The sequence below is a fragment of the Bombus terrestris genome, chromosome 4 (genome assembly GCF_910591885.1).
Source record: "Bombus terrestris chromosome 4, iyBomTerr1.2, whole genome shotgun sequence".
NCBI classification, from domain to species: domain Eukaryota; kingdom Metazoa; phylum Arthropoda; class Insecta; order Hymenoptera; family Apidae; genus Bombus; species Bombus terrestris.
In genome coordinates, this window is record NC_063272.1 from 17147013 (window position 1) to 17158546 (window position 11534).

Sequence of the window (11534 nt, forward strand, 5' to 3'; positions counted from 1 at the left end):
AGCCCGCACCTGCAGGGCACTTTGAAGTAAGGTAGGTAATCCCTGCTCGCACGACGGCTACTAAGCCTCCATGATTTAGAAGCTCTTGGAGTATTTTAAGAGTCCCCTTTGCTCTGCCACCCCCGAAAACAGCCGCGTACAAATACTCGGACCCGCGACTGGAATGCAACACCGGGACCATCGTTGTTTTTGATTTCTTAATCCCTGTCGTCCCATGTATCGGGTAGTTGATCGAAAGCAGTGAAACAGTGACTGGTTCAGCAGCGTAGAATGGACAAATACAAAGAGAGATACAAAGATGTAAAGAGCGACGTTTCCAATTTTGAGAAAAGAGTTACGCAATCGGCTTACCGTATATTCGTCTTGTAGATTAATAATTAATGTGCCAATGAATGATGGTATATCGTGAAAGAATATTAATGGTTGTAAATTGTAAATTAATATTGTTAATTGATAGTTAATAATAAGCGAGTTCAGAAGTGTATATTGAAATGGACTGTTGTTGAGAATAATATAAAATATGTTTGACGATTAGTAATTGGATCTCGCTCTTGAGGAAAATGTTAAAAATATTGTTCGCGCGTTACAAGTCACGATAATGATCGTTAATATAGTAAACATATCAAATACTACGATTAATAATTAAATTACCTATTATCGTCTATCATTTATAATAGATGTCATACTAATCGAATTAATAATAAATTAATAATCGAAAATAAATTTTGTTATACGATATACAACAAACAAATGTAAAAGGTATACATGCGATTAAACATTTTGAAACGTTTAAAAATCATACATTATGAGATTATCAGAACTGTAAGGAACTAAAAAGAGTAGATGTTAGGTATACCTATTATCTTTGTGGGTTTCAAAAAATGAATTATATTTTTTCTATTTGCTTATTTAATCATATATAGTGTAAAGGATATTCTGTGAAAGTTTCATTAAAAAATTCTGAAAATTGACAAAATTATAACTAAAATTGTCTAATTGGACAAAGTTGTCTGGCTGATCTATAGCGTCTGGGTCTACTTCGAGAAAGAGAGTTATATAGAAACGATATCATATAGAAACTCCTAGGTAGCACATCGTTGTTGATTAATTGATTAAATTATTGTAACATGAAATGCGAAACGATATAAATATATCGAATATTTTACTTGAAAATGAGGAACATAATTCTACATTTATATACATTTCATCTTTAGTAAACGAAACCGTTGGAAGCAAGCAACTCCAAATACAACTCTTGGAAAAGCAAAGGGAACGTGAGAAGAAATACAAAGATCTCCCAGTCGATCTTGGACAATAAGCCTGTTGAAAGAGATATAACGCGAAGTAACAAAATTCTACCCTAACTCTGTATCGTGTAACCAGGATCTTGAACACAGGAGTTGCGTTCTTTATATACGTCAGGGAGAAGTTTAAATAATATCAGTGAAATTATAAAATGACGACACGTTATAGATTAATCGATCGCAGATGAATGTAAAGTTTATAATATCGATGATTTCTTTCCTGTTATATTTTTTGTTTGCGTTATATAAAATATCTTGGCTGTTTTATTTAAAATACCTAAGTCGTTGAGGCAGGTTGTCTCGTTAATTATGCATACAATTATTTTTGTTGTTTCATACGTAATATGTAAAATAGTTATAGTATTTATGTCTACATAAATTTGCTTCAAATTAACAACATTGACCATTATATAGTATCGACAAACTTTTATTACATTTCCGTCTATAATTTAGCACCAGTCCTCCGTTTTAAATTATCATAAATCTGTACAAAATCGTCGACTTCAGGATTTCCTAGTACGTATTGGGAATTTGAAGTAGATCTGGACACCATGAGTCAGACAAACGACTCGTAAATACAATAGATCCTACTAAATCTTAACATTTCCAAGATGAAGCTTTTATGATAAACGATTTTTTAATGTGTTCCAATAATATTTAATTGTATTTATATTTTTCTATCCATTCGGAAAATTAAATATAACAATTAATTACATTGGTATGGGAAAATTGGTTTTATAATTTCCTAAAATCATTATTTAATTTATAGCAATGTAGTACGTCTCGTATTGATTTAAACGATTCCATATACTTTTTCGAAATTTACTTTATGGACTCGAAAGAAATTTACGTTGATAAGATGAAACTATTACGACTCTTCCAAAAGAAGGAGAAGGTTTTATGGTTGTCTTAATTCAGGTCATGTTAATTGTGTATAACGTTTACATTGGTATAATTCACGAAAGAGGCCAGAACTATGAAGCAAATAGTATACGTAATAAGTAAACATTGCAAAAGCCTTTTAGAACGTTCTCTATGATAATTTACGTACCTGAGACACAGTGTATGTAAGTATAGTTATCGAAAGTAGGAAACACGCTTTTTTATTGTTTTGAAACGTCTGCGGGTATTCTTAATCGTACGTGGAATATGTTTCAATGTATTCAAAACGGATCTAAAAGTATAAATTCGACACATTTAGGAAAGATCTATTATATTTATTATCTATATTACCAAGGGTTTCCTTGATCGTATTTATAAAAATATGAATTTACATAAACCTCCATAGCCCCCATATAACGTAGAATGCTAAACAAACTAAAATTTGCCAGAGTTTTCCAACAAATGTAACGAGTAGGTAATCGAACGCTTAAGTTCAACGGTGTACATAAACGTTAAGTATTAAAACCAAAAAGGAAAAGAACAAAGAAGAAAAAAATCCAAAGTCCAATATCGAAAAAAAAGAAAGATACTCGATCCCCGGGACAATTTGTCCAAATATCAAACTAAAAGTAAAGAATTAGACGGGAGTGCGATGTTGCGCAATTGGAGCTCCGAAGCACATTAAAGTCGGATCCTAATATTCGAGCGGAAAGATAGCCTGCACCTTTCGGATCTCCATTCCTCAAACAACATAATCCCCGGAGACTAAACTTCTTTCCGACGTTCCACGGGCAGCCACGTCAAACGAGCACACATCGCGAGACCGAGAAACGGACGGAAGACCGTGTAGAAGAAGAGAGGATGGTATGGGATCGGTAGCACGGAGAGAAACAGAAAAGGAAGAGAGTCTGGACATCCGGAGGCAATGGCCCTCTTCAGTAACCGTAGCTCGCTCTCGAGCTACCCTCCTGGGCTACCCACCACCTTTTCCGACCTACGAACCTACCCACCGCCTTCCCTTTTCGCTCGTTGAATCTAATTACACCCGCCAAGACCCACCCGCTCGAGAGGGAGACACGTAAAGCTGCTAAGAGGAACGGAAGAAGAGGTCGTACGGTCCCTGGAGCGGAGCAAGAGGGACAACGGGACTCGACAAAGGGGGGTTGGAGAGTCGAAGGTTCGAAGGAGAAAGAAGGAGAGACCCGGAGAGATACAGAGAGAGAGGAGAGCGTGGAAAAGCAGAGCGTTGCCAAGCGACGGGAGCCATCTTGGAGGGTTGCAGCCACTAATGGCCTAATGAATTTAATGGAGGCTTCCCGGCATAGAGTAGCAGGAGAACTGAGAACCGAGAATAAGAGGGACAGAGCAAGAAGGAAGCGTGTTCCGAGTGAAACCGTGAGGAAACTTCAGGCGAGACAGAGAGGATGAGAACTAGACGTCGTCGTCGACATCGTTGTCGTTCTCCTCGTGCGTCTCTAATTCTCTTCTCTACAGAAGAGAAAGCTGGCCAAACGTTGCTGGTGACGAACGAGAAGCAATGGAAAGGTACAGCATGGAACGGTACGTTGGATGATGATAGAGAGAGAGCGAGAGAGAGAGAGAGAGGAGAACTGGCGACGTTAGAGTCGGGGTTTCCTGCTAACCGAACCCTACGCCTGGAAGACCGAGCCTGGTCTACCTTACGACTCTTGGATTTTCGCAATTAAGTAAAGGGCGAGTGGTTGTCGCCTTCGAGGGAGCGGACCTATGCTTCTGTCCGCGAAATTGGTCCTCGAAATATACATAATTACATACTTTTATAAAATTCCATTTGACGTTTTCAACAATTACTTTTATTTAAGGTTCTCGAAGAATTCTTAGTAGATAGACGTTTTGCGGGCGAGGTATCTTTGGTAAATAACATAGAGGGTGTTTGTTGAATGAACAAAAATTTATCAATCTACTTGCAGGATGATTATGAAATATCGTATACACTATCGTTCAAAAGTCAAGACGCTTGTTTATTTTTGATTATGTAATATAAGCGTTATAAGGTATCTTAATCAGAAAATTACAGATAAAATTGATTGGTAATCATTCCTTATATAATAAGATATTATGATGTAATTAAACTGATTCTTAAAGGCCAACTAGTATCATAGATATTACGAAAATTCTTAATTTAGACATTTTTTACATCTGTTGGCAATTTCATAATTTATTAACCGTCACGGTCTCGGTTTGGGAACCGTACCAAGAAATTTCTATAAACTTCAACAGCGTCAATAGCAGCCGTCAAATGAGAATTTTCTTTTTGTTTAACGTTTACAGAAACAGATTGTGAATGACTTACAGTACAATAATGGTAAAAGTACATAACATCGTAACAACCTTTTATCAAGCGCAAGCTTATTAATAAAAGTTTTACGCGACTCCGTGAACCTCGAAATCGGATAAATCCGAATCGAAAAACACGTGTGCTCGAGAATGACCCTTGAAAGGGTGGTTTACTCATTGATAACCAACGCATACGATATGAGATTATTACGAAGATACGAAAGTTAAAACGACAGTTGTACCACGCTTTGCCTGCGCGTAGATAATGTAATGAGAAACATGATGTTTCTATCTCTTTAATTGGTCTGCTCGTTTATTTGCGTAGCACTTGTGCCATCTTTCGCGCAAGCACAGACAAATAGGACAATATTTGAATGAGGGGGGTGAACGCGTTTTTTTTACGAATTACCTCTTTCAATCTAGATCATGCACATAGTACGTACATGCTTGTCCGAACAAATCATTCGCTTATTGTTACATTATAAGAAGAAAAATTATAAATCGACGCTTTGATCTTGATAAAACACGTTCTTGCGACTTTAAAGTCGAATTCCGAAACGATGGATTTTAAATAATTTCGTCGAAAAAAGAGTCGAGACTCGTATAACGTTTTAACATAAACTTTTAACAGCAACTTTTGCGCTTTAATTCACTTTCTTTAACGTGTGTATGTTTATTCGCTTCCGATGGCACGTAGTTTTGGTATCTGCGCGTGCGTGGATGAACTATGAGCGATCAATCCCGAATTTCAGAAACTCTCTTCGTCGAAGATGTACACACTTTACAGCGACAGCTACTCGCGACATAAAGATGAAACTTGCAGCCCCTTTTTAAGCAGATCGAATAACGAACGAGTACATGGTAGTTCTGCGTGTACTTTGAAACAATTAGGTACACGTGATATTACGTTTATTACATTCATAATAGGCTTATTAATCGTAAGAAAAATAAGGAAGAAGTTTCGAAAGCTTATACTAATGGAATTACAAGGTAATCTGACTATACGCACAATGTATATATACATAGTATATATATGTATGTAGATTATTCGAGATTATATAAAAGTAAAATAAAAAATGACAATATTTATTAGATGTATAAAGCAATAGTAAACTGCATGAAAAAGAAAACATTGCGGAATGTCGCGAGAGATAGAGTTTGCTACTTAAAAACTCTTATACTCTTTACAAAGATTCGCAGATGCTTAGACGCTGAAAGAACTGTAAAGAAGAAGCAGGATGAAAATCAAGCGTTCGGAAAATGCGAAGACGCAATGTCCAGGAAACTTTAGTCACATCGATTTGGCCCAGAAACGCGAACAGAGAGTCGTAGTACATAAAGACCGAAGTTCTGCCTCTTATCAGCGAAGACAAGAAAACCAAAGAACCGTCTAGCCAAAATCCACATCGCTCTAGAAATGGACCGGTGAACGTGAAAGCAGTAAATCCTTCTCGATGGAACGCTTCTAATTACGAGTACACTGTATCCACGTGTCGAGGTGATTTATAAAATTTGTCCACGTACCTGGCTCGATTGTGTTCAGCAGGTAGATCAAACGAACGAAAGAACGCCTTTTTACGTGTCTAATGTTGATACGTGAACAAGAAACGAACAGAGAGCTTCGTCCAAGAATATTCTTCGATTTCTAAGCCAAATAAAATGCATGTGCGTGCGAAGATCTTTGAACGGCCGTGTACATATGTTGAGAATGGAAGCCAAATGAAAAATGAAGCAATCTGACTCTAACTGTTCCTCGTAAAATTACAAGTATCGATCAGTTTAAAATAGTCAGCTTGCAATCCTGCGATACAAAGTTAGAAATACTCGTATCGCGTATCAACAAAACGTTCGTTTTATCTTTTGGCTCTCGATAAACCAAATCAACGATCTAAAATCTAAAAATCCTAATTGCAACTATTCCAGCCAAAATTGTAAGTAGGTCACGCGATTCGTCGCCAATCAGCCACCGATTTCTCTGGCACAGTTCGCCGGTTGATCCAGTGTCGTGGGAGGCGAGGAAGCCGGAAGAAGTACGTAAAGAATGACAAGTCCCGTCTCTTTTCCGACAGGCCAGAGAGAGCCACGGTAAAGATGGGTCGAAAGGGGGAGGCATTGCATCCGGAAAATAAAGGAAAGTAGCGGCGGTAATCCAGAGCGCAGGCCAGGGTCTTACCGAGGCTTCTACGGATGTTTATTGAGTCGGTACGCGCACGCGCTACATGCAACACTATCATCTCATCTCATCCGGTCTCGTCTCATCGCCCGTGTACCTCGGCCCAACTCTTTCCTCTTCTCTGTTCTCGCGTCTCGCTTCCTTTCCTCGCTGATTTTTTTTCCACCTATCCCTGTCCATTCCCTCTCTTCGCTATATTCCCTCTCCTTCTTCTTCTATACAGTTTCATCTGGTTTTCCCTCCTCTCGCCGGTACGCTTTTTCATACCAACCCTGTCTCTTCGTTCGCTCTTTGGATCTCGTTTTTCCTCCCCTCGCCCCCCGTTCCTCCGTATTCTCTCTATTTTCTCCAGCTCTGTCTTTTTGTTTCCACCCATTTCCACACCCACGTGTGTTCGTTTCTTCGCCAGTCCTGGCTTCGTCTCTCTACACCTTATCCCCAGTCTTCACGACGTCCATTCAATCCTATCTCATCTGACGGAGGTTAGCCGGCACCTCACGCAGCCTTCCCATTCTCCTCTCTTCTACCGGCAAGGTTCATTCATTTCTGGCAGCGGCCAAAGGAAATCGAGACCGTCCTAGAAGTCGATTACGAGTGTCATTTCTACATGACGCCCTCCTCTTGCCCCTTTCTATTCTCCGCTGAGCTTTTTCTAGCGATACACCCTCTGGCAACCGGCACGATTCCTCTAAATAACACGTAGCAGGATATTAGAGGAGAATCGAAAGCCGACTGGATCTTCGAATCGTTGTAGATATCGCTGCAAGGAACTCGAAATATCGAAACTGTATCTACGAGACTGGATATTTTATCAAAGGATCGTGGATGTCTGGAACGCTGATAAATTAAAATTGAAAGATTATCGAGAATGGAGATTACGTGGAGTCTCCGTGGTGGGCCAGCCAAAGAGTAGAAGTCAAGAGGCGCTTGTAATATTTCAAATGTTACGTCATATCGTCCTTACAGAGTAAGTATCGTACTCGATTTAGAAACATTCTTCTTCTTTCGGGAATTGTCACTCGTATTTATTATTTTCACTACAAATACTGTTTGTCTTTCAACGGTATCTCTAACAGTCGAGACATTTTACAAAAGTTAATCGAATTAAGCATAGGCTACAAGCAAAGAACGGCATTATCATACTTATCCTGTTTCAAATTTCCTGTCTAAAATTTGATTCGTACTCTTTCGTCCGCCACATAACGCTGTATCATATACACGTGTAATGTAATGTAAAACAATTAACGAGCTAGATTTTTAAACAACTTATGAACAATATAATTCAATACTTCCATGTACATAGATTAAATTGAACATTAAGCGTTCTATTCATTCGTATTAAACCAGAATTAGTCTGAAATATTAATCTTACGTTATTTAATTCCACATTTCTAAATCGTCCAAAATTTCAGCGCAAAGCTCTTCGAGATAAGTTACAAGATGGGAAATTAAGTTTATGCGAATACGGATAATATGACGATATAGCAGCAACGATGAAATAATGTATTCGCAACAATGGTTACAATAGCGATTCGCAACTGTCATTAAAATCTGTGAAAGCAGCCAGTGAAGTACCCAGTAAGGGTAAGCGAATGAGTAAATAAAACCGGTTTTACGGTTAAGAGATTAGTCGTCGGATTTTGGCACGATCACTGTGATTACGCGTCTTATAATATTTTAGTACAGGCGATTAAAGGATTGGCTTCACGACTGATTCGAGATTTTCTTCTCGCTGTTCCTTCGAAATCTTCTGCAAAGAAAACAATTTTTCTTTCCATTGCACGATCTTTCATCGACGATCGATATAATTTTTCGAAATTTTATTTCAATGATATTATAATAATAATTTTATAAATATTTATAAATACACGTATAATAAAAAATTGTGTAATTGCAATAATATTGTAATTGTCACAAGTTGATAGGTAGCAAAATAATATCTCTGCTTCATACAAAAGTATTATATTATTCGAATTGAAAGTTATTTCTTCCGTAGGAAAATATGAAAACTCAAGAATTATTATCTAATTAAAGTTATCTGAAGTTATCTCGATCGATTAAATATTATCAAGTGACAAAAGCAGAATTAAAATACCGATAACGAGGTGCTAAAGAATGAAATATCTTCCATTCTTAACATTCAGCTGACAATCAAATATTCGACTGATACCAGTTTCTTATGATTAAAAATCATAAGCGATATTCATTTCTTTTTCATTTTTCTTCTTTTTTTTTTTTATTTCAGATTTGTCTTAATTCCTGGTATCTTAAATGAAATTAACTTAACATTGCCGATACTATTGCTGCAGACAAAACGCCCTTTATTTTATGCATATTCCTTTACTCTCCTCTTTACTTTATTTGCTCCTTATTTTTTTAGCGTATTTAGCCTGATTTCTTCATATATGGGACACTCACATAGTACATAGACGGTCCTTGTTTTCTATTTCCCGTGTATTGTACATCTGACATGGCAGCTTTTCCTCCCTCTATTTTGTCCCTTATCCCAACTTCTGTCGTTACTGTCCATCCTCGTTCTCCTGGAAATCTTAGCCGCGCCATTGTCCGTTTGACTGATAAAGCAACGTCGATCTTCAGGTAGTCAGCTTTTCCTAATGTTTTGATCTATTTAATATTTCTATATGTTTCGCCATAGGTAGATTTTGATCTTCTATTTCTGTCTTCTCCGATCAGATTCTACTGTACGAAGGCGAATATCTAAAACTAAGTTGCTTCCTTCGAAAGAAGTCCTAGGACACGTTTATCGCAAAACATCGCGCGATAATTTACAAGGGGTAAGTTTCGCCTTCTTAAATCATAGCAACAGGGCCATGGGTTCGCCTCGTTAAGGAATAAGAGTTCGAGTGAAAGTGTTTGAATGTAAGAAGAGGTTCGTGATGATGAGTGGCGCAGGAAGAGCAGAAGCGCAGAAGAATAGGTAGCCAAGAATGCGAAGTAGGGTGATTTTGTCGGGCCCTCTAAGCGGTGGGATTAAGTGCTACGTAAATTCTTCCGGCGCGGCGCCAGCCTGTTCTTCCTCTCTGTTCCTGCGGATAAAGAATCGCCGCTTGGTTAAACACAGGCCAAGGAAAAGTGAAAGTTTTTCGAGAGGTCGAAAGAGGTTGAGTTATATTCCAATATCAATTCTAACGATACACGTAATTTAGAAGTAACAGTACGATAATAACACAGTTTATACATCAGTTTTGTAAGCGAAATGGTATATCCAGATGAATAGATTGGAAGTATAATAATTAAAATGTTATATTTTATTAGGAGTAAGGAAAAATTGTAAATAATGAAATTAATGGATTAAACTGTTAACTTTAGTTATAAAAATGTAATGTTTATTAGTCCACACATTAGCGTGATTTACGGAATATGTTTGTCAATTTTATCGAGCGATCAAGTTATCTAAGCGAATGAATAATAATTTGAGCAATAAATTTTTAATTAGCCAGTAACGAATTTTATGATTTTCTCTCGATGTTTGAGAAATTCTATTTATTTTATTTTTAAATATTTGTTAAAGCATTATATAGGTACATATATGTAATATGAAAGGTACATCTTTAAATAATTTGTAGATTTACAATTTACGAAAAACTTAAACAAGTTAAATTGCTAAAATTAATGTTATTTTAATATGATGGTATGATTTTCTTTTTATTATAAAAGTTGTTTCAAATGTTGCAAATTCCTGAAATGTAATACAACGTCATCTGTCGGTACACGTTACATTTATGAAAATAATTTCCTCATTTCTTTGTACATACATACAATTATAGTCTTTAATTATATTTCGAAATTCTATTATGTGTGTGAAGACAATTGTTCATAAATTATGAATAACAATAAATTGATGTAATGTAGAATAATAAATCTTGGGTATACCAATTATTATCTGCAGATATGTTCATACGTAAGTAAACTACATTATCGATATAAGTTAAATTAATATAAAATCATAAAATTGTAATTTGCTGTATGTTGTGTTTCCTAAATGGTATTTAAGAGAATATCTAATGACTTCATAAATTGGATTTATACTTTGAACCACCAAAAGAAAATAATTTCTATGCTGTTTAAAAATATTGATGCGAATTGTAAATTTTTACAAATATAACAATTATATTTGAAAAAAATAACTATATATAATTTTATTTTTTCTTTTTTTTAATTATCATGAACGTTGTTATCACTAGCCGGGAGAAAAAATAGTATAAATATTATATATTAGCATTATACCATTGCTATTTCTTATAACGAAATTTTAAACCAGTAATGTATGCTGAAAATTTTACTAACAATTAAATTTTTGTGAATATAAATTATTGTATTACTATATATAGTTTTTATTTTACTTTGCAAATATGAAAATTATTATAAGCAAACATATTAAATAATAATACTTATAGAAGTGTAAAAAATTTAGAGAATACTTGTTTCAAGGTAATAATTATAGGGAATGTGTCTAATTATTGTAATTTTACTTTAAACTATTTAAATATAAAGATTTTCATCCATCGCTAAAAATAATTTCAAATAGCACCGGATATTCCCGCCAATCTGAATAGACCATTGATACGGTCTAGTATGTATATATATTATGTCTCAACTACTGAAATTTACTCCATCGATAATGAAGAAATTGATATACAGATTAATAGAAACAGAATAAAAAAGCATTTGTAATGTATGAAATATAAATACATATTTGCCTATTCCAAGGATTTTTAAAAAATTGTGTTATCTGTTCTATTACATTGTTTATTAATACCAAATATATTAACTAATTAAAATTTTTAAAATATCTGTAAATATTTCTTATCTTATTTAAAACTGCAATATATGTAACT